This window comes from Gallus gallus, chromosome 3, assembly GCF_016699485.2.
Source record: "Gallus gallus isolate bGalGal1 chromosome 3, bGalGal1.mat.broiler.GRCg7b, whole genome shotgun sequence".
NCBI lineage: Eukaryota > Metazoa > Chordata > Aves > Galliformes > Phasianidae > Gallus > Gallus gallus.
The window spans coordinates 59,486,238-59,509,878 of NC_052534.1; the positions used below are offsets into that span (position 1 = coordinate 59,486,238).

The 23,641-nt window shown below is 43.7% G+C and overlaps 1 protein-coding gene, 1 long non-coding RNA gene and 1 other non-coding gene across 8 annotated transcripts in view; 2 read left to right on the top strand and 1 right to left on the bottom strand.

The window, feature by feature from the left end:
- Positions 1-13,338, bottom strand: part of NCOA7 (nuclear receptor coactivator 7) — an 85,510-nt gene extending 72,172 nt beyond the window's left edge. For 3 of the 6 annotated variants that reach the window (XM_040697145.2, XM_040697146.2, NM_001012878.3), the window contains exon 1: positions 13,225-13,338. The gene's annotated coding sequence lies outside the window, so the exon portion shown is untranslated. Of the gene's footprint in view, positions 1-12,575; positions 12,802-13,033; positions 13,095-13,224 lie in introns of those variants that run through there. The other 3 variants (XM_040697137.2, XM_040697139.2, XM_040697141.2) reach the window with 3 other exon arrangements.
- A 5,409-nt stretch (positions 13,339-18,747) lies between these two features.
- LOC101751651 lies at positions 18,748-21,301 on the top strand. The gene is made up of 3 exons (XR_005858170.2): positions 18,748-20,472; positions 20,670-20,907; positions 21,013-21,301. It is a non-coding gene; the product is annotated as an uncharacterized LOC101751651 (long non-coding RNA).
- Positions 20,521-20,592, top strand: TRNAE-CUC. Its single transcript has one exon. It is a non-coding gene; the product is annotated as a tRNA-Glu (tRNA).
- Positions 21,302-23,641: the final 2,340 nt, after the last annotated feature.

The following is a 23,641-nucleotide window of genomic DNA, read 5'->3' on the forward strand; positions in this document are numbered from 1 at the left end:
ATCTAGAGAGCAAGATGTGTGAGGAGAGCCTGAAGTCCCTTGCTCAGCCCAGAGCAAAGGATGATAAAGGGAGGCCTCAAGGAGGCTGCAGCTCCTCATGAGGGAAGCAGAGGAGCAGCGCTGAGCTCTGCTCTTTGGTGACAGCAACAGGACCAGAGGGAACAGCATGGAGCTGTGTCAGGGGAGGGGCAGCTGGGGGTTAGGAAAAGGTTCTTCACCAGAGGGCAGTGGACATGGAGCAGGCTGCCCAGGGCAGTGGTGATGGCACCAAGCTGCCACAGTTCAAAGAGTGTTCGGAGAGCACTCTCATAGACAAGGCTTGGATTTTGGGTGGTCCTGTGTGGAGCCAGGAGTTCAACTCCACGATTCTCATGGGTTGCTTTCACCTCAGGATATTATTCTATGATTTAAAATCATGCAGTTCTCTCCATCCTTCTCTACATTGTTGAGTCAGTATCTCTCTCAGCCTTTTATCTGGTAGGAAAACACTGTAATTCCCCCCTTAGCAAATGAAGAACTGAGCTCTAAGTATCTTCTGCATGCACACATAAGAGCAGAGGAGCAATGTGCACAAATAACCTTCTACTAGAGAGAGCAGGTGTGGGCTATAGCATCTCACACTACAACAGCTCTTTATTTCTACTTCTCTATTCTACCTCTGCCCCGAGATTACAGACAAACAGCATACAGCAGCTCACATCACTACACGTTTCCTTAATATTATCTGCTGCAGTACAAACATTCCAGTGTTGCCACTCACAGATTTGGGGCATGAAGGATTACTGATGATTCTGCTCAGCTCTGCAGCAGAGTGCCTTCTTACGGCTAATAAGGCTTCTGGGTATATGTGCCACTTTTGCACTAAAGAGCATACCATGAGAGGTGACAAGGATTACATCAACAAGTCAGTATTAAGACCAACAAACGAAACATATAAGTAGTACCTTCAGTGCAATATTACAAATTTCCACCAAGTTACCAGAGTAAGAAGTTGTATGACAACAGAGTGAAAGTTTTTTTAGCACATTAGTTCTGAAATTGAACACCTGGGGTTGCTGTCTGTGTCTCTGGCCAGCCCAAAGCAGTTATCAGGCACTACGCATATGCAAACAGATGCACACTAACACAGCTGTAGCACAGGATCACACAGAACAGGCTTGAGTGTAAAGCAATGGAGCAGGCAAGACATTCTCATTTGCTTCTTGCTGCCTGGACTAACTAAGTTCAGTTTTACTGCTTTCATATTCTTTTAAGCTACTTCACTTGGTGTTAATGAAAAGTTAAAGGTCTCAGAAAAAAAACCAAACATTATAGCACTTTAAGATGAAAGGGTAATATTAATGTATAACCAGAAAAAAAAAGAGATCAAGTCAACTATTTTTTTTTTTTTTTTTTGTCTTTTTCGAGCAGAATAACTTACATAAAATTAGACTGGAGGCATTCAGGAAAGCAGTAGTACATGCCAATAAAACACAGCAGAGACTAATTACATTAAATTAGATTCAGTAATTCAAACCAAAAATTGACAGTTTACTCTAAAGCTACCTTAAAATAAAAATAAGATTATTTTACTATAATTATACAGTCACAGTGTAATTAGCATGTGAAGTACAATGCAATGTTAAAACATTAAATACCTTTACAAAGAAGCACCAGTCTATTATACTTACGTGAAGGGTACTAAACAAAACCAGGAGAGCTTCCCCACTTCAGTGAAGTTGGGGCTGATCACTCAGCTGTTGCTAAGAAGAACTCTCATTTATGCATATAACTCTACTGACCTTTAAAGTGTTAAGTCTGTCATGTTTCGTGCAACAGGGCTTCACTCCTAAAAGCCCCAAATGCAAAAATTAAAAAACTGAAAGTGAATTTGTATGCAGAAATGATTTCTAGACTTCCTGTTCAGACTAAATGTGCAGACCAGTATCACCATTTCTCCATCTTAAATGCTGCGCTTGACTGCAGCTTGTTCTGCCTGCTACATTATGTGGACTTGCAACAGCATGTTGCCCAGGATTGTAAAGATAAAATGCATAAAGGAAAAATGCATCTTTTGTTAAGGAACTGGCTGCAGTGGTTTATGAGGTTATCATGCCTGCTGCAGAGATGTAGCAAGCTAACAGTCATTTCCATTCCTCATTAACACAGTAGAAGCAGGCTAAGCTTAGATCACCTTCAACTCGCCAACTAAATACGCAAGAGCCAGAGTTCAAATAAAATAAACTCAATGATTAAATGAAACAAACATTTCTGATTCAGAAACAGAATGTCAATAACAAAAACTTGAATCGGCTCCTATGGACTCTCCAGCTGAATCATTCCTAACTTACTTGGGAGGAAAAATTTGCCACTAACTCAGGCTATCATATTTCACACAGAACAAAGTGAAGCAAAAGAGCTGCCAGAAAGTCGAGGCCACAAGTGAGAGCTGTCAAGAGAAAAGCATCCAGATTTAATCTTCCCAATCAGGCAGCTGAACATCACCAGACATATTTTCCATTAAGATCAATGCTTTTTACTGCATAACTCAGCAGCGGTTGGTAGAAATTAGTTACAAAACTGTAAACTGATAAGCAGAGTGCTATGTCATACTGAATGAGAAAGTGCAGTACCGTTTGAAATAGAGTCACTTTAGAAGATTTTCACTTTTAAATCAGCAGTTAAGATTCTGTAGAATTTGCTGCTGTAGAATTTGAAGTTTTGGAAGAATTAACCCCTTTATTTTCTTGCATCCCCTGTGCAACTCATCCCAGTTCAAGTAAAATATCAAAGCCAAGCTCTGTGAACCCAACGCCTTTCACATTCACTGTGTACAGGTATACACAGTATGGTATGTCAGTATGCCAAATCCTGCATGGTTCATGGACTGCTGACAGAAAGCACTGGTTTCTTCCTACAAAATGTTGTAACAGAAGATACAAGGAAGCAGAAAAACATCAACATTTGGATAAGGAGAACAAACTGTGTAGTCACCAAAATATAGACAACCTCGTACATGTAAACAATGGAAGCGCCCAGGAATGTGCAGGGTACTGGCTCCAGATATTTGTGAGACTCTAGTAAATGTTAGTAACTTTATTTAATAAACTGTGCCTCCCAAAATTCCCTGTCAAAAACACGCTCTCATTTCAAAGGCTGAGACCCAGAAGGAAGTTGCTGTCATTCAAAGCTGCTACAAAACCACAGCTCTTCTAACTGCAAGCTGAATGGTTTGCCCATTGTGCCTTTCTTTCTCAAGATACTTCGTCAGTGAAACCAAGTCTGTGCTTATGAGAGATACTGAGGTATCTCTACCACTCTTTATAAGGTATTTCTGAGACAGATCCTAGACTGATGTACATCATCACAATTTCAGCACCACTGAACAAGAGAAGGATGCAGTTTACCATATCCAGAGAGGATAAAACAAACAGCTGTCTCTTACCTTACTATTCTATGATGTTCTGAAAAATCAACTGACTGCCAGGTGCAACTTCAATGCCGGCTGAAGTGCCATATATCATGTATGTAGGACATTGTTAAGTGGCACTGGATCCCAGTGTCACATATCCCAGATCTGGTCACACCTCAGAGGCTTTCCTATGAATCAGCTCCTGCAAGTGGGATTTGCACTGGCAAAACAAAACAAAACAAAACAAAAAAAAAAACCAGCAGAGCTCCTCACACAACAGCATCACCACTAACAGACGTACAGTAAACATCCTTTGCAAATTGAGTAGTCCTTGGTCAGCACAAGTACCAATACGAAGAAGGTGCTAAAACATGCCCATGCAGCAAGCAGCTGCCATGGTTTGAAGTACTGCTTCTCTTCGTCTTTTTCCTTTTCACCTGCTACAGTTGTACATTATCACTACTTCACCAAAAACTCCCAGACAAATCACCTGTGAGTAACAGAGTCAGCAGGGAGAGAATCCACACCTGCAACCCAGTTTATCTCCTGCCATGTCAGCTCACACCCACTTCCACCCAGCTGATCTACTGAAAGCAGCACAGGCCTTTGTGCCGCACAGATAAACTGCACGCACACATTTATTATGGCAGAGTTGACAGAAAAAGACAGACCTGCAGATGTAGACTTAACTCCTCATGTAGTCACTCAGCATGGCGGGCCTCAGCAACTGCATAGTTTGACAACTGGCAAGAGGAGCCAGCAGGTGCCAGGCACAGACTACAGAAGAGAAACGCACGCTCTCAGGGTCTCAGACTTGGTTAGTGCGTTCTCAGTGCTCTACAGAATAAGGCTAAGCAAATGATCAAGTATTAAAATACACATAAATCTGTCAATTTAATGGGAGGTATTGGAACCGGTCGAGTATTTTTCAAATGAAATTCATGCTGTAAAAATTACTATGAATTTTTATCTAAGAAGTAACTATCATTTTCAAGTTTTCAGGGAAAAAAAGATGAAGTTAACAGCCTACTGACATTACAATGTGAAAGATTAACATTTATAAATACTTCCTCTCTTATAAAAGCAACTCACGATAGAAGAGGTAATCGAAGGGAAAATGATCCCTTTCCAACCCACCTTGCCTGCAAGGACTGATGCAAATCCAGGGGCATGACTGCACCTCTCTCACCTGCCTCTCAAGAAGCAGTGGAGCTGAGATGAAGAGTGGAGCAACAAGGGAATCTCACAGTAACACAATGCAAATGTTTTCTGATTTGAAACACCCTTAACAGCACCAGAAAGCCAGGTTTCCATAGCAACCTCAATTCTGCCATGAATACACTGTATATTAAGTAACACATTGAACAGTTAAATTGTAACAGAAAATCCTGCCTGCTCCTAACCCAGGAGATAAACACCGGAGACCTTTCGAGCTACTTCTGAGCTGCCCAGCCTGCAGCACTTAGCGCATCACAGCGCTTTGGCACCGCACAGTATGACACCAGTGCAGGCCGCAAGTGCCCAGATGCTGCAGGCCGTGGTGCAGCACTGCCACAGCACTCCCACAGCCGGCCATGCCCTTACTGCTGCACGGCCTGAGGCCTGTCTCAATAGCAGCAATGTTTCTAATTATTTCCTTCCTCCTTGCATAATTCCTTTTGGTATTGTGTAATGAGGAATGATTTAGTCCTCGTGCTCCCCTGAAACATCCTCAAAGCCTTTATTATCTTGCTGTTCTTCCTTTCTCCAGCTAAGGACTCCTATACAACATGACAGACAGTTTCCGGTCCTGTATCAGCTTGCACCATTTACAAGGCAAAAACTCCTATGTGAAACCAAATTTATCTTGATATATAACATAGCAGTGTCACATGTACCTACCTCTAATTAGACAGCCTCTCTGAAGAGCTACTTGCTTCTCTTCAGAAGCAGAGAAACAGTTTTTCTGTGTTACAGATATTCATGCACAGCTGAGTTTCTGCTTGAAAATATTCAGGTAAATAAGATTAGCAGTGTATTTCTATATATGTTAAAGAGGCACAGCTCATACAAACCACCTGTAGGCTTTTTGTTTTTACAGTGTACCTCATCTGGCCTTCATCTGCCCAACGATAGATGTATTCAGCCAATGAGACAATTCAAAGTTTTGTTTTTTTTCTTTTAAAGGACAACTTAAAAATAATATTGAATTAAGGTTGAACAGCTGCATAAAAACAGAAGCACAAATTATTTGGTATTATTGCTTTACCAAAAATTTTACCTTCAGATTATTTGAGGGTTTTAAACGCTGTTATTGAACTGAGGTGTCCTCATTGATCAGAGCAGGATGATTTTGAAACTAGAAGTATCATGCACTGAGTGTAGCAACAAAGTATCTCAGCATTTCTGAAGCTAAACATTCCTTTTTTGCTAAGGAAAAAAAAAAAAACAACCCAAAACCTTCACCAAGTTTGACCTGATTTTACAAATAGCTTCAACCAATTGCTCCAGTGCTGTACTGTCATGGAAGCCATTTCAGCCTCATAGCAGGTACTGCGACATTGCTGAGCCCTGCACTCACAAAGGTTTATATCTGTATCAAGTGCCTTCAGAGGGAATACTTGTGTCTTGTATTTCCAGTACCTAAGTACAGTTCTGCAGAATCGGAGTCTAAAGATGAAAGCTGTGGACTTTTCTTTCACTCTAAGTTAGTCCTAACATAGCTAGTAATGGCGAGTGTTTCAGATTGCCCACACATTCCAAGCAAAGCCTCATCTTCTCTTGTTTTACAGCTACATCAAAGTAATTGCTTGGCCTACCTTAAGTTGAAGTCATCCAAAATAGTTAATATATTAACAGGTTTTTTGTTTGTTTGTTTGTTTTGTCCACATTAGAGCCTTTGTTTTTGAACCAGCTTGGGTGTCTAAAACTTAAGATTTGGTAAAGAGCAATTCAGACCTTTTCACAGTCCCTCTGGAAATCTGTCTCCAAACTGGATAAAAATATACAACTTAAAAAAGAAAAAGAAAAAGAAGAAAAAATCTAGCTTACACCTACCATGCCTGGGTATATAATTAAACTGTAGTTAAAAAGCACTGGCACATAATTTATAGGAAGTATATCATTCTAGAGCTAGATATACGATCTGATCAATAACTACTACAAGACTTAGAAGTAAATCCACACTTCCAATCCAGAATGCACTGCTGGGCTAACCTAATGAACAGACAGTACGTGGCATGAGCTTTTCATAGGTCAACGTGGCTTTTCTGAGCTCTGCGCTTGCTGAACCCAGTGAGGCAGAAAGATAAAAATGTGAAGGGAAACAGGAAGATACATTTCAAGGCCAGATAAAATAAATTTCAATTTATAACACAGTCTGCTGTCATCCTAGAGCCTTTCACTGAGAAAATAATCGTCTGCAGCTCTTTCATCACAAAATTTAGAACAAGTAGTATGTGGAATAAAAAAGACATCAGAAAATAAATGACCGTTGTAAAACACAGTATCGGGTAAAACTTTTAAACACAATATAATGCTGACTGCAAAGTAGTTAAGAGTTCAAAACTGTATCAGCACTGAAAGCGAAGCCCTGATTTCAATAACATCTGCAGAAATTAAATCATTTAAGTTCCTAGATAGACAGGAGAGGGGGAAAGAAAGGCAAAAAACAAAGGTAGAAGAGGTACTTTTAAAGGCCTGTTACCATTTACTGAGGGATGACAATCATTTTGCCTAAGAAACACATTTTGAAAGTTGAAGCCCTTACAGAAAGTACATAAAAATAGCATTGCACTCCTAATAGACATGGGCTGGATTCTGCAAGAAGCAGGCTCTTCTGCTCTGCAGAGTTTGGGTATTTTCTTCCCAGAGGGAAAACGAGGAACAGAACATACCTTTCTTGCTCTTGCTCATAAACCTAATCTGAAATGAGCTTCAGAGATGAACAGAAGGACTTAACACCAGTTCGCTTAGGTAGTGTATTTTCTTCACTGCTCACTACTCATTGAGCCTAGAAGCAGCTCATCAACATCCATCATGGCATCAGGCCTAGTTGTTTCCACATTCCCCCCATTCATGCTGAAGGCAACTCTGCATTTTTTGAATTTATCATCCCAGTAAGCTTCTAGGGAGGAGCACGCACTGGTAGCTATGAGTTCTAAAAGCTGTCTGTTATCTTCCAGGTTCAGCTTGAGATTGACAGCCACCAGGCCAGCATTCAGGAAAGGACACAACCAGTTGACAAAACACTGGTACTTACCACCTGAACACCAGTGTCAAGTGCACAGTGTCAACTGAGTGGGAGAAAACTCTTTTCATGACAATGTACTACTCATACTAACAGAAACCATGCCTTGCAATGTGAAATCCAATTTTCAAAATAAATAATCCACTATTAAATTTGCTGACTGATCAGCTAGCAGCAGACTCTGTTTTAAGGAATTAGGAATTCTTGTATTAAAGGAAACAATTCTGCTCCCATCAACAACTATGTCAACACGAGCTCCACACCAGAGATTTTGCTTTCAGACCTGTGTGACTGCAGCAGAACACAAATAGATGACACTGCAAGTTCCTGCCTAGCCTCTGCACAGTAATGTAATGATGCCAGCCATCTCTCACTATCTATTCACCTCCCAGCAATAAGGTATGCCTAACCAACAAAGCTCAGCATCATATCCCCCTGGAAATAAATAAATAAATAAATAAATAAAAGCAAAAAATAGTAAATCAGATGAAATTTCTTCAGCTGATATGCAAGCACGAGGGCTGGAGAACAACAGACTACACTGAGTGAAAGCCATGCTTGTCAATCCTTTGAGTTCATAATTCATCTCCTAGCCACCTTGATGACTACTCCAACTGCTTGTTACTTGACCCTTCACATGTGGGTGGCAGTGGTTTCACCCATGTCCATCAACTGTCACATAGCTGTTGAGCATACGGCCCATATCTGTGCAGGTGACTGGCTTATGTCAGGCAAAGTCAGACTTTCACCACACACCTGTATCTGTTTCAGCACATAGGATACGCTGCTCCATAACAAAGTGGAAATCAAAGACTTTCACATTTGCTTCACCACCCATTGTCACCACAACATCATCACTCACACCACACATCCACTAGACAGCGCCTGCAGGCTGGAAGCTCTTGGAGATGGGATAGAAGGAACTCTCTGGATTTTATGCCAAAAGTTATCAGAGTTGCTACCATTAATCTTCAGCAGCTTCACTGCAGAAGGCTCGATGAGTGACAGGAAAAAAAAAGTTTGAAAAATCAAACACTGTTTAGAGATTACAAGAAAAGTTTTTTGTATGATATTTAGAATATCTAATAAAGAACAAACAAGTTTGCACACTGACAAGTGACTCGACATGGAAGTACTGCTGAGCCAATGACGACAGTGAGTTGTTCCTTACAACATCCAAGTAAGAACCTAGGCAGATTCCAATCCGTTTCTGATATCACAGCATCGCCTGAGCTGGCATGAAGCTATCCGCACATCTTCCTCCAAGAGTGAAGGTGGCAGCAACGGTTCATAAAAATTCATACTTCTTTTCTATCTTCTGCATCAGTTTTAGAGTATTTAAAAAGAAAACAAACCAGAAAACAAGACAGATGGCATGTGGGACAGAGAGGAGGGAAAAAAAGAAGATAAGTGCAGAGAGAAAGCACTGCTAGAAAAGATTTACATTTACTTGGAAAATGACATGTTACCTTTTCTTTAGACAAGGTTCCTCCTACTTTGAGTTCAAGGTAGCAGTAGCTCTCACTGTGAACTGTCGCAGAACAAAGCTGTGATTTCTTGAGACACACTTTGTCTTAGATTTGGGGAAATGGCTTTCAGATATCTACAGAAACTCTGTGGGGAAGATCCCCAAATCAGTCAGAAAGGGTGAAGCTAGTGTAGGAAAGTTTTCTTTCTGAAAATTAGTAGCTGTTAACAAAAAGGCTTGTAAATCCTGCTGAAGTGGAAAGGGAAAGAAATGAACACTCTTAATTTGACACTTTAAGCAAAAGATAAACACAAATCTTGCCTGAACAAACAGGTACAGACTCCTTGCTCAGCTCTGATGTTTTCTGTTCCTCTAAACCTGGTTGACATTACCATCACTTAAACATGATAGGCAGTCAGAGAGCCAAGATTTTAAGAAGGATGCTCGAAGGAGAAACAAGCCCCCCCCCCCCCACCAAAAAAAATAAAAAAATAATAAAAGAACAAATTAAAAAAACCCTAAAGCATACTATGAGTAGCCATGGCAAATTACACTTAGTTATCAAACAGGAGGCCTGGTGCTCAATAACATGTTTTACAGGAGACAGAACAACTGAATGTAAGGAACAGCTTGATCTAGCTAATAAGGCCGCAGGACCTCAAGCAACATGGAATCTGAGGCATGCAACTGAAAGTTCAGCACATGTTTTAAAAATAAGATTAAGTAAAGATTACAAAGGCCTGTTAAGATTATGATGAACATTGTATCCATGGAAAGCTTCAAGTCTAAAATCTGCAAGCTTTTTTTTCTTTTTTTTTAACAAGCTTCAAGCCAAAAGCTGTGCCAGAGGAGATTTAGATTAGACATAAGGAAAAGTTTTTTTCTCTCAGAGAGTGGTCAGGCACTGGAATGGCCTGCCCAGGGTGGTGGTGGAGTCACCATCCCTGGCAGCATTCAAGAGGCATCTGGATGAGGAACTATGAGATACAGTTTAGTAGCTTGTGGTAGCAATGGTGATAGGAGGACGGTTGGACTAGATGATCTTGTAGGTCCTTTCCAGCCTTGTGATTCTATGATTCTATGATTCTAAGCCAGAAGACTTCCTAGAAGAAAAAAATTTGCCATGAAATTGCAGCTTACGTCTTGAGCACAGGCTTATCTCTGGGATGCTATGTGGTATCAAGCTGAAATACTGATGCAAGCTCTCCAAGTTCAGTCAGAGACTGGGAGCAGCCCAGCTGTGAGAGCAAAGCACTGCACAAGCAGTAACTTGTACTCCCTAGTGCTTACTTCTAGCTTCTGTGCTACGTCCCATGGTGAAGTCCAGACAGACCATACAAAGCCTGTCCATGCATCCTCCTCCTGCAGTCAAAAAGAACAGAAATTGCAAATTCATAACGAAGGGCCCTGGGATTGCAGCAGTACACTGTGGAGTTCAAAATGGAATAAACAATAGATGTCTTTTGGCTGTAGCTTACAGCTGTTTACACCTGCTTGATGTTTTCATGTGGCTTTCCAGCCACAATCAGAAGGGTTTGAAAAGAAAAGGAGGAAAAATATCCCCAAAACGTGTTTGATGTGTCAAACTGAAAGAGTGTGTTTATAGTGGGAATATAGTCCCTCTGGTTTGCTTACAATTATCTCAGGAATAAAGCCAGGGAGAAATGTCTTGGGAATAAGGAAATCAGATCTCAATAAATAAATCTAAAAACACAATTCTCCTACCTTTATTTTCCTCCTTACCAAAGGAGGCCCCTAAGTGAGCCCTCTGGGCGCTGACTTCACTCCTCAGCTGTAGTTACATTTCCTCTTTTGGGGAAAGTGATACTAACCCACATGAAGGCCCTGAAGCAGCTGTGTGTCACACACACAGACAGAACAGACCTTGAGACTGAGTGTCCTCACAGCAGGGAGCAAGAGATGAGGAGCACAGAGCCCAGTACACACCCCCACCCTCGGTGCTGTACCAGCCGGCAGATGCTTCACCAAAACAAAAGCTGAGCCCAAAAAACCTTGGACGAGTACAGATTATTGATTGCGGGAAGGAAAAGATTCGTCACCCTGTCACTTGGATGGTCACAGCAGATTCACTCAAAGCAAAGGGAAAATGAGTCCCTTCGTCCTCCATTTGCATCATAATTATTTTCTGCAGAAATTTCCAGCTGCCTGAAGCAGCAGGTCCTTGCATCAGATCACGCTCCAGAGGACTGCACTAATTTCCACCTTTGACACGCTCACCCAGATGGGTGACTGCAGGGAGCCCCTGCAGATGCAGTACGTATCGAGAGCATTTTACACAGTTTTATTAATAACCTTTTAAAGACATTTTATTCTCAAACACAAGTCACTTCTCAATGAATCTATCTTTATTTAAATGAATAGACCTACACGTAAGCTGTCCACGGAAGAGAAGTCAGATCCATAAGCTAGCCAAATATTTACAGAAGCAACCCCTGGCCAACCTCAGTCTTCCCTCTCAAAACCCTGGATGCAAAAAACAATACGGTATTCCTACCCAACAAAACAACTTTTCCAATCAATTCTAAGTCACTTCATCTCCAAAGGGAATCATTTATCATTTCAGCAACAGACGAGCAAACAAAAATCAGAACGTGGCCATTGACACAGTGAAAACATAAGAGAACAGCCCACTGCGCAAAGGCAAGAGCTGTGACTCAGAGAGCTGACTTTGCAACTTAGATAAGACGCACTTCCACAAAGCCTGATTTTTTTAAATGACATAATAAACAACAACAGTACTGAATGTAACCAACATACAGAATTTCCATCAAACTCAAGACTTTGATTCGTTAGAAAAAAATAAAAGAACAAGAAAAAAAGGGAAGTCATTGTAAAGTATGTTACGTCTACAAAGCAGTCCCAACAACTCCACTAAAGCTCTTCACAGAAGCCAAGTTACTTACGGGTTGTGATCCTTAAATATTTTGCTTATATTTATGAATGTTATCCTGAATGTAAAGGACAAAGGTGCAAGGACAAGAGAGAACACAGCCACTCAACCTACATATCTTTTACCATGCCTTACATCTGTTGCTCATAACGTGGCTTCCATTCAGAAACTCTACAGGCACGTATGCTTTTCTTTCTATTTTCTATTGTGTTCGCCATTAATTTCCCATAGTCTGAGTACATACACACAAACTTACACGTAGGCACATCCAAAACCCAATACAAACATAATATAATTTCCACGCTACGGAAATACTTGCTTATACAACAGCCTGGAAGAGCTCTCCAGTATGCATTTTAAGCATCATCCAACTACAGGCGCTTAGTCAGGGGCACAGCATCCTGCAGCAAGCCATAATCAATTAATGAGCACCTACCCGTCCTTCAAGTCCATTACTACGCATTAGCACAAGACACGCACGATGATTTAATGGGCGAACGGCAATAGCGGCGCGTAAAGTAAACACATGGTAGAAGGCTGCCGCTGAGCGTAAGCATTCATCACCCGATTCCATCACCTGGAGGCCGCATCGGTCGGTACCACGCACTGCCAGCAGCCCGCGGCTCAGCCCCAGGAGCCGGGCACCAACGCGGATGCCGAGGGAGAGGTTAGCTGCGCGCACACACATGGACGGACAGACAGACAGTCACCGCCGCACCTCCAGCTGCGTTTCCTAGTCACGGTCATCAGAGACTATAAGTTAACAGGGAGAGCTCGGAACATTCCAGTAAATCACGCGAGGTCTAGGGAAAAAAATCCGATCGGAAGGCTGAAGGCCATCAGCAGAACGACTCATCCCGCTCCGCCAGCCGCCAAACCACGGCGGCGTAAGGGTTCGCACAGAGAGCCCCGCAGGCAGCGTCGCTCAGCCCGGCAGGCACACGGCCACCGCAGCACCGCGAGCACACAGGCAGCCCCGCAGCCCCCCCCCCCCAAAACAAGGACACGCAGAGCGTAGGGAGGCGCAGCCCTCACCTCCCCGCGCTGCGGCTCCGGGTGACATCCGCACGGCAGCTGACCGGCCGCCCCCGCTCCCTCCCGCCCCGCAGCACCGCTGGGCCCCGGCCGCCGCCCCCCCCCCCCGCGCCTCCTCCGCACGCCGGGCAGTGACCCCGCGGCTTAACGGCGGATGAGTCCCGGCTTCCCCTCCCCGCGGCCCAGCGCACCTGCAGGGAGGGAGAGCGGCGGCGGCATGGCGGCCGCGGAGACTGCACCGCTCCCCGCTCGGCCGGAGCACCAGCAGCCCCACCGCTCCCGAGCGGCCCGCCTGGGCTCGGCCTGGCCCGCGGCTCCGCCCTACAGCGCCGAGCCGCCCCCGGCCCGCCCCGCCTGCCCGCCCCGGGCCCGTGGGAAGGGGCGCGGTCGGCCCCGTGGGTGGTGTGGAGCTGCGTCCGGGCGAGAGGCGGAAGGTGGGCGTCGGGGGTTGCTCTGGGGCTCCTGGTGCCGGGAAAGAGCCTTCCTCGGGGTGAGGGAAGAGCTTCACCCCTGTTTAGGAGTTTTTAAGGGCAGTACTAAAGCACCACTTTTGGAAACCCAGGTTTGCAGATGCTTTTATATCCGTAGGAAACTGAAATGCCTGTAAATTTCCTCTGTTTGTTTGCACATCCACCGCATGCAGGCTTCCTCACAAGCACGCAGCGAACCCCCGAAAAACCCATCCAAGTTATCAGAAACTCTGTTCCCTTATTTTAGGTAGCTCTGGGTAACCCTACCAGACCTTAGTGCAGCCTAAAAGAAACCTCACTTTCTGTTCCCTCCTCTAGTCAGTAATCAGCTGTGAGAGACAGGAACTCCAGGGGAAAGGCCTTCCAACGCAGCACCACTAAATCTCAAAGTCTGCAAGACAAAGGTCTGAAGACAGACAGATGCCTGCACAAACAGCAAGTTAAGGTAACACAACATGTGTACGTGTGCATGCAGATGGTAAAAGACCGTGCAAAAATAAAACAGCCGGTGGTGTGCGGGTACATCCAGATAAGAATCGTTTTTCTCAGTACTGACGTTGTTGGTCAACATCAAAGTTGCTGGATTTAAAGGGAACTATTTGGCATAGGCTTTTTCTTTTTTCTTTTTTTAATCTAACAACTGCTTAAAGATCCCTTTCAAAATCATCTGTGTTGATTATGGAGCTTATAAATAAGAGGGAAAACAACTTTTTACATGGTCTGCCAGTGATGGGACAAAGGGGAATGGTTTTAAACTAGGAGAGGAGAGATTTAGATTAGATGTCAGGGGGAAAATTCTCACTGAGAGAGTGGTGAGGCCCTGGCACAGCTGCCCAGAGAAGCTGTGGTGCCCCATCCCTGGAGGCGCTCAAGGCCAGGTTGGATGGACCCTGGGCAGCCTGGGTGGGTGGCAGCCCTGCCCATGGCACGGGGTTGGGGCTGGATGGTCTTTTAGGTCCCTTCCCACTCAAGCCATTCTGTGACGCTAGGATTCTGTGATTCCAAGTGTGAATGCAGCTCTCATATGGACGTGCAGCCATCTCCCACAACTACAGTCACTGCTCACAGCATATGTTTTCTACTGCTCAGTGTCAATACTGGGACCAAACCACTAAATTTACCACTGTGTTTGCAGCTAAAATTGAAGTTTCCACCTGTTGTAATTGTTTTTTTCTTTTTTCTTTTTTTTTCCCCCCCTTTATATTTTTTAAAAATACAGGTTTTCTTTAAAACACAGTCTCCTCCTTGGAGGACACATTTTGACAGCATACTGAAATTAACACATCCTATACCTGTATTATCAGCCAGGCCAAAGATGGGCAAACCCGAAGTTACACTGGCTAAAAACTCAGACCTGAGTTGCACAAGGATTCACTAACACAACACAGAGGAATAGGGCTATGCTGCCAGTTGCTCCTCTAGCAGTGCTTAGATAACAAAACTGGGGGGTGGGGGTGGAAGAGGGAGGGGGAGGAGAAGAGAAAGAAAACTTCAGTCTTAAAATAGTACCCTTTACATGACTTCTTTGGGGTTTGCTGAATTGCAATGGAAGATATGGAGCCCTATCCACTGAAGTGGAAAACATACTTATCTCCCAACTGAATTTAAGTGTCAATGACAGAGATGAACACCCTATTCTAACTCCAGGAAAAGTTGTCTCTGTTGAGATGTAGGAGTTTACTCTCCATCCAAGCATATCACCTGTTTGTCTTGTGCAGAAAACTCTATGAGGACAATGCATAGATTCCATATATCAGACAAAGTAACTACACGTTCCTCTTCAGTATTTACATAGCCCTGAGCATTTCACTTCTACTCTAGCTACTGGCATTGGAAAGAATTCACTCCAGTTCCAGTCACAGCAGCAGAAGAAGTACACTATGGCTGGAACAGAAGCAGAGCAGAAGTTCTGGTTACAGAACTGTGAGATATCACTTGGAATTGAAGCCATAGAGTTTATGACATTGGAAGAAACTGCGTGACTGGACCTAGTAAACCATTTTATTTTTCCTGAGTCTGGAGCAAGAGATAGTGCCTATCTGCTACAGTCACGAACATGATATATAGGGATAGGTGTAGATACAGATACACATCATCTTTGAAATAAAACCTTTGAAACAAAATTTAGTTTTGATCTCTGTATAGCACAGGCGATAGAAACAGTCCGAATAGTCTGCTCTTTCCTGGGACAGTACATTCCTGTGGAAAATATTATAAATGCAAATAATTTAACATTGTTTAAATCACAGTCTTTGCGATATTAATGCTTAGAATATCTTCACCAGGCATTCGTGTCTGTTACTGATTTCAGGATCAGACAAACTTGTTTTATCATTGATCGCACTGTACTGAAGGAGATAGAAATGCAAGTTTGTTTTTAACCACCTTCAAACCATCAATTTTTACTCTTGAAAAAAGATTTCTTACACAAACTCACATGCCTAATAGCATATGGAAGAACAGACTTCAGATACTTAAGTATGATATTTGAATATCATACTCAGTTTGATCTCCTACTGAGTATCCACTGCAGCATATATTAATAGAAGTGCATACACTGCAAAGAATAGAATTGTCAGAGGTACTGACAGGGAATTTCTGGCCTGCACTCAGATCAGCTTCCACAAATTAATAAAAGAAAGAAAAAGATAAAAAAAAAGAAATCAATTGCTCAGGTATGGTCACATCATTTTTTCCCCAAACATCTGCATCTGTTACCTAACTGCTCATTTATTTAAGGGAGGTAACACACAATAAAGAATTACTAAAGTAAAGAATATCCTAACAGTTTTCTATACCTTTGAAAAGGTATAAAAAAATGAACATGAGATGGATGTTTTCTATTCCTATTAGCAGTCATTCTGTTGTTGATTGTTGGTTCCCCCCCCCCCCCCCCCCCCCCCCAAGAATTGTTGCAATTTTTCACTATGAAGCAGTCACAAAATAGGTTTGATACAGACAGACTTTTACTCCTAACTGAGCCTCTGCTCAATCCTATCATGCACTAAGGGGCTGACTTCCATTACGACACATCACTATTTTTAGCCTGGTTTCTGCAGTTTAGGCAAAGAGGAATTTTGCAAATCTTCCTGACTAACCCTGTAGTTTTGAATTAATTGCCTACATTTAAATCGATTTGGCAGGTAGGGGTATGGAAAATTTCTACAAATTTCCCCCAAATGAAACAGAGAGAGAGCAGAGCTTTAAAAATGTATAAGTTCTCCCCTCATAACCGATACTGTTCTCCAGTTTCTACTGCCAAGTGGATCAAACCAGAAGGTGCTTCCAAAATGCTCTGCAGAGGAGACTGAGAAATGAAAGGGATTTACTCAGATACAGAAGGAGACAATAACAAATTGTATTTCTTTCAAATGAAGTTTTTTTCTGAGTTCAGTGGACGCTTGATGTAGCATCCACTGCCATGCCTTACCTCAGGCCACAGTATCACCTTCTAAGGGAGGCAAGAGGAAAAGCTGACCTAGGTACCCCTGGATCAAATACAGCGTCAGGGGAAGAATGGAAGAACAAGGGAAGCAGTAGTAGAACTTGCAAGATTATTCATAACAAGTTAGTCCCCTATTTCTCTTCAGAATCTTTAAAATATTTTCTATAAACAGTAAATAACTGGTTTACAAAGTGTGAAAACATGACATTGCAGATTCTCACATACTGCCCCCTATCGCTACTGAAATTAAACTACAAGAAGACGGAGCAATTCACGGAACTGCTGTAAAAACTGGGAGATGTCCTTTGAGATTTTCCTTAGATTCTTTCCATAAAACACTGCCTCAAAGAAAATAGCTTTTAGAAATCTAAACTGCAATAGTGTGTTGTTTTTCTTTCAACACCCCCTTCCCCCCCAAAAAAACATTATTATAATCTAACAGTTAGGTAACCGTTCTGCCTATACATAGAAATTAAGCATATAACAGCAGAAGACTGTGCAGAATCTTTTCCTTCCCTTTCATTTCCACCTCCCTAACACTGGGATGATGCACATGTTAAACCAGGCTAATTTAAATAAGAAAAGCTGATGTCAAGATTTTCCAGCTCAAATAAACAGCTGGGGAAAGAGAGAAGTGATAAATGCAGATATTGCACATAATTATAAATAATGTTTACAGTGTGTGCTCAGATAGAGGATTTTCCCTCCTACCAGAGTGGGTACTCAGGTACTAAAGACAATTTGTACTTACCATTATGTAGCGGAAACATAACCAAATAAAAGACTTGAGTAAATTAACAGATCGCTTTGATGTTATTCTTACTCATTTTTATGCAGTAAACCTGCTGTCACACATTAATTAACCTGGCAAATGAAAGTAATAATAATACGTAATATATTCACATGGAGCAGACAAGTTAATTGTGTGCTGCTTTACAGCTTGCAGTTAAAGTGAGTGCTTTGATTTTTTTCAGGTTCCAGAATTCAGCTTTAATTACTCATCTCTGAAAGCTGGGGTACAGTACCCCTGACACCGAGTGCTACTCACTTGGCCTAACTGACAAAGAGCTATCCTGCCATGTCAGGTGACAAGGAGCACCAGTCTGCGACATCCCTCCCCTGGTGCTCTCGGATGATCATTCCTCTCCAGCTGGCATCACGGGGATGCAGGCACAGCTGCGGCTACGTCCGCATGGGCAGTAGGGTGTACTGCTGACAGCTCCACCGAGGGGTTTCTCTGTCGGACACAGGAATCCAGAGGAGAGGTGCGATCTTTTGTCAGGGTACATGACTTGCAAGGAAGTGAAAGTCTTTCCTAAAAATAACTAAATAACCTCTGACTCCCAGTGCCACTTTCCTGGCAGTCATGGAGTCTGCCCCCTGCCGCTGCAGCCTGGATTCACACTCAGGAAAAAAACTGCAGCAAAGCTTCTCCAGTACATACATTTGAGTTTTCACTACCCTTACAGCTGCAATCAAGAAATTTCCTTTCACCAAGGAATAGAAACTTAATCATATTACTTCGCAGTCATGTGGACCTATTCTAGTTTTGAAGGAGCTGCCTTTACTGCTAGCATCATAACCACAGCAGCACAGAACTCAGCTGCCCTCCAAAAGCCACTTTTGGGGTGACAGTAAGCATTCGAGATGGGGGAGCCTTGGTGCTAACTGTGATGCCACGGAGGTGGTTAAGCACACAAGCACACCTGAACCAGCAGCTGGGCTGGTATAGAACTACCTTAAGTTGATGTTTCGGGCAGACTCTGGGGTCAAAATGACCACTATATTTACACTGGCTTAAACTGGCAGGACACCAGGTCCCACATGGCCTTTCTCTTCAACAAGGGGCACTGGTGACCTGCTGGGACCAGGTGATTTTCACCTGACCATGTCCCCATCTTTGCACAGATCTCAGGCCATGGTGGCTCGTCAGTCTGGGCTGCTCCCTGTCCATCAGCCCTCAGCTTTGGCCCCTCAAGAGGAAAATGCTTTGGCCTTACCAAAGAAGATGTTATTGACCTATGTGTATGAACTGAAATTCTTGTAGGGTATGAGATAACTGACTGTATCCAACAGGGACTGATTCTTACTTTACAGTTTCATAAATTGACTGCATCACTGTGCACTGAAATCAATCAGTCTGAACAAAAGGAAGCTCCATTTCAAACCAAATATGCGTTGTGTTCAAGCCTTGTAACTGTGAAAGGCTTTGGCTGAAAGGAACCATTGGCTCAGATGAGAGGCTGGTAAGGCTGAAACCAAACACCCTGAGCTCCTGAGCATATCCCTGAGGAAAAAAGAGTCCTTTATGTTTGCTTTCTGACTAAGATAAGCTAAGGCATATTTGCAGAATTCACAAACATAAATCTGAAGCATATCTATCTTAATGTGAAAAAGGTTTATAACAAATTTCAGTGACGGAAGGTTTGAGAACTAGACATTTGCTTGTGGAGAGCAAACCCTCTTACATTATGGATACTGCTTCCATAGGGAAAAAAAATGTTGCTAGTCATAGTCATTCGAGTTAGAAGGGACCCTCAAAAGCCATCTAGTCCAACTGCCCTGCAATCAACAGGGACACCTACAGCTAGATGAGGGTGCTCAGTGCCCTGTCCAGCCTGATCTTGAATGTATCCTAGGATGGGACATCCACCCATCCACCCCCTCGCTGGGCAACAAAGTACTGCTGCCTGCAGATCTGCTTTGCTTGTGAAACAACAGTGCCAGAGGGAAAAGCACTTATGCAGATGTCGTCTGCAACTATAGTAGTCATAGATTCCTACCTGCCAACACAGGACAGTGAACTGTCCACCTGGTTCCCATTTTGGAGCTGCAGATTTCACTCAGTGTGCCTTCGGATTGGCATTTTCCTACAGACCCAACACCAGGGAACCTTCTGCTCCCTCGAGCTTCTCCCAGAACACGATGCAGCTGGAATGTTCTCTCTCCCAGGCGTCTCACTCTCCGTCTGTGATCCTGGCACTTCGCTGACAAGGCCTTCTCTCCTCTTTTAAGGAAGGGCATAAATGTTCATGCAACATTCCCCCTGGACAGAAGAAACCCATCAGGTGCCGACCTGCTGCCACTGGGGGAATACTGTACACACAGCAGGCAGCACAACACAAAGTGCTTTAAAGACTTTAATCCCCGGTGCCAGCCCTCTACAGTCTCGGCCCAGCTCCAGAGCCTCTGCCTCTACCGAGCTTCAGGCCTGGCACGTCTCGGGGTCCCTCCTGCCCGGCCCGGCCTCGGAAGGAGCCCCCTGGAACGAGGAGGCCCGGCGCCCCCAGCTCCTTCCTCCCGTAGGCGCTGACGGCGGTCGCTCGGGCTGCCAACCTGCCCGCCTAGAGCGAGGGCCCGCCACAGCACTCGCCTCAGGGCCAAACGGGCTCCGCTTGCCGCCCCGCCACCCCCCTTCTATAGGGGAAAATGGAAGGTCCCTTCCCCACGCGCACCTGCCTCTGAAGCATGGTACTGTCTGGAAGAGGGAGAGCAAAGGGCGAATGCAGCAAGGCAGAGACGTGGTGAGTGGATAAGCTCTTGATAAACAAATTAGAAGGTAGATATATAGATCCCTGGTGGTCTAGTGGTTAGGATTCGGCGCTCTCACCGCCGCGGCCCGGGTTCGATTCCCGGTCAGGGAAGATACGTTTTTTTAACGTCTTTTCTGGGATGTTTTGCTTTTTAAAATTCTCTTTGTTCCTCTTCTTTGCTTTTATAGCCCAACGAGCATCCAGACGGTCTCTGTGCGAGGCTAAGGTGTTGGTGCTCCTGCTAAGACGGAAGTTTCGGGCACGCTTTGCAATCTGCAGGACTGAAGCAGGAGGGAGTTGTGCAAAACCTTATGCTGTGCACAGGTACCTGCAGGCAGGAAGGCATCTGCGTGGATGTCCTGCCTTCACAGAAGCGTCTCTGCAGTATGATACCGTATTCCCCCCTGCAGGGCCTATAGGAGCCAGGTGAACAACACCAGCCAGGCAGGCAGCATGGTTGGTCAGCGTGTAGAAATTCCCCTTTTCTGACTGCTCTGACATCTAACGGTGTTCCCACAACTTTCTCCACAGATGAGCAGTCCCTTGGTGCCGTGACAGGCGATGAGGACCCAGCTGAAACATGATGTGCTGATTGCCATGGCAGACCTCATTGCTCCCAGCCCCCATCACTGGAGCATCCTATGGAGAAGGTTTAATCCCCAGCTGTCCTCCAGCAGGAGGAGGGCTGCTGTTCTCCCTGGGGCCTGAGGAGCAGGCTGCCATCTAGGGGCTGTGGGAGGACCTCTTTATTCATACTGAAGTGTTGCCTGCCAGCACATAAGACAAGAAATACCCATAATAAATGAATATCATGAAGTTAGCTTAGTTTGCATGACTGGCAGGATCCTCCCCGCTGCCAGGAGTATGCCACAAGCCTTGCATCACCCTCAGGTAACTCCTTCCAATTGTCAGGCTGCACTGTGTGCTGGAAGAGTTTGATGTGAAGGCACAAAGGTTAATCATATGCAAGATTTCAGAAACTTCAAAAAAACCCAACAACACACACAACAGCTCATACAGGTTGTAATATTGTACTAGGAATGGAAACGTTACCATTCCAAAGCCTTTCCAGTCCACTGCCAGACCTGAAATTTGCCACTGAAGCTCAGATAATGAATACCCACTTTGCAATGAGTTGAAAACAATCCTCGTGCTAGTTTCCTGATACTTCAGGTTTGGCTGTGGTTACTCTTTGAATTGAAAAAACTCCAGGATAAATGTTCATTTTCAGCATGGGTCAGATTGCTATGGTAGTAAAATCAGTGATTTTGAAAATTTGAGAGGTCAGGCTAAGAAGTTAGCCCTGACAAAGAAAACATTCCTTTCAGCCGTGGGCTGCCAGCCTGTGGTTGTTTCCAGCCCCCACTTCTGAGCTGAGCCAGCACCTGACTCACTTCTCTGAGAGCCATCTCACCGTGCTACCACATTGTCACTGCTTGATGCCTTCTGAGAACTGTGGCAGTTGACTCTTACAGATGGGTACTTGGCCTTGTTAGCACTGGAATGATTATTTCTCCACAGTATTTTTGTTTTAATTTTTTTTCTGTATAGATGAGGTCTCTGCAATCCATAGGTAGATCAAAGGAGAGCAGAGAGGGAGGTGTTGTCTAAATGTACTCTCGCTATGGTCGTAGATAGTCCATAAAGCTTCTCTATAACCTGTCTTAGTTACGCTTGCATTGTTGCACACTTGGTTTGCCAATAATCTTTGACACAGTTCTGGATATTTAAAGATTGGCTTCATGTTACCTGGGTCTCAGGTCAGCATGATGGAGGGAAGGTACTCATTTATAAGAGATGGAAGAAGAATCTGTCCTGGGCTCTTTGCTGTTGTTATTGTTGTTTTAAATAATAGGTAACTGCTGACACTGAAATGCAGAAGTACCAGACCGGCTGGCTGAATTTGCTTCCAACTATGATACATTTTGAGATAAAAATCTCAAGGATTTTTAATTTCACTTATGTTCTTCCTCAAAAGTTTGACCAATAACTTTGCAGCTCACAGCAAAGGTTGACGGGAATACAGTGCAGCAGAAATAAGGAAGGTAAAGAAACCAACGCCTTAAATGTGGATCAGTTTAACCAGCAGTTGAGTATGCAGTTAGAACTCTGAACTCACACGCTGTATACCCTTTCTGAAATTTTGGAAAACAGGAGCTTTCACATCCAAATTTGATCTTCTGTCCTTCAGGCAACCTCTTTGAAGATATACAGAACTATTTCAATTCAGCTTTTAAAGTTCTTCCAATTTTGTATGCCTGTGATAGGCATAAAACTTTGCATGACAGACAATCAATAGACTATTTAGAAAATGAAAGCTCCTTTTTTTTTCTTTTTTTTTCTTTTTTTCGCTAGAGACTTATTTTCTACTTGCACCCATATTGCACTTTTGTCTGAAGGGCACACACTCATTGGTTCGTGTGACACTCAGGCGGCAGCTGATTCCATTCTTTTTCTTTTTATTGTGAAAATAAACTCTGCAGTAAAACTCCATGCTGCCTTCTGAAAGGGAAACAGTCCTCTGCCTTCGGATAAAAACCTGCTATCAATAGGCCACGAGGTGGCATCCCAGCCGCACGTCTGCCACTATCTCACGCTCAGCCTCTTAACCGATCGCTGGTACCTATTTCAATTTAAGTTTGTAGGGTAATATTATACCCATTCGATTGTGATAAGCTCTGAGGTAATGAAGGTTTTATACTGCTGGTAGAGAAGCTTCACGTGCAGATGAAGCCGTTATTAAGCCAAATCATAAGCAACATGTTTCTTTCTCTTCCATCTTCTTTCCATCTCTCTTTCATAACTAGAGATTTGCAGCGAGAGGTCGTGAAGAAATTCATGCCAAGGCAGAGGAAGCAGTCAGCATTTCTGCATCCCAGGTGGGCTGGCATCACAACTGGCTGCTGGGGAGACACAAAGCTCTGCTTGGGTTCCCTGCACCGGTTGGCGAGACCATGGGAGCCGACTGTGCTGTGACACGAGTGCCGTTGTCACCACGGCAGCGAGCAGACACAAACAAGGCAAAGTGCGTATTAGATAAACTGCTGGAGATGGAAGGAAAAGGAAAAAAGAAAAAAAAGAAAAGAAAAGAAAAAAAAAAGAGGTGTCAGGCACATAACCCCTTATTCTGGCTTATTATTTTTTCCTCCCCGTCAACTTT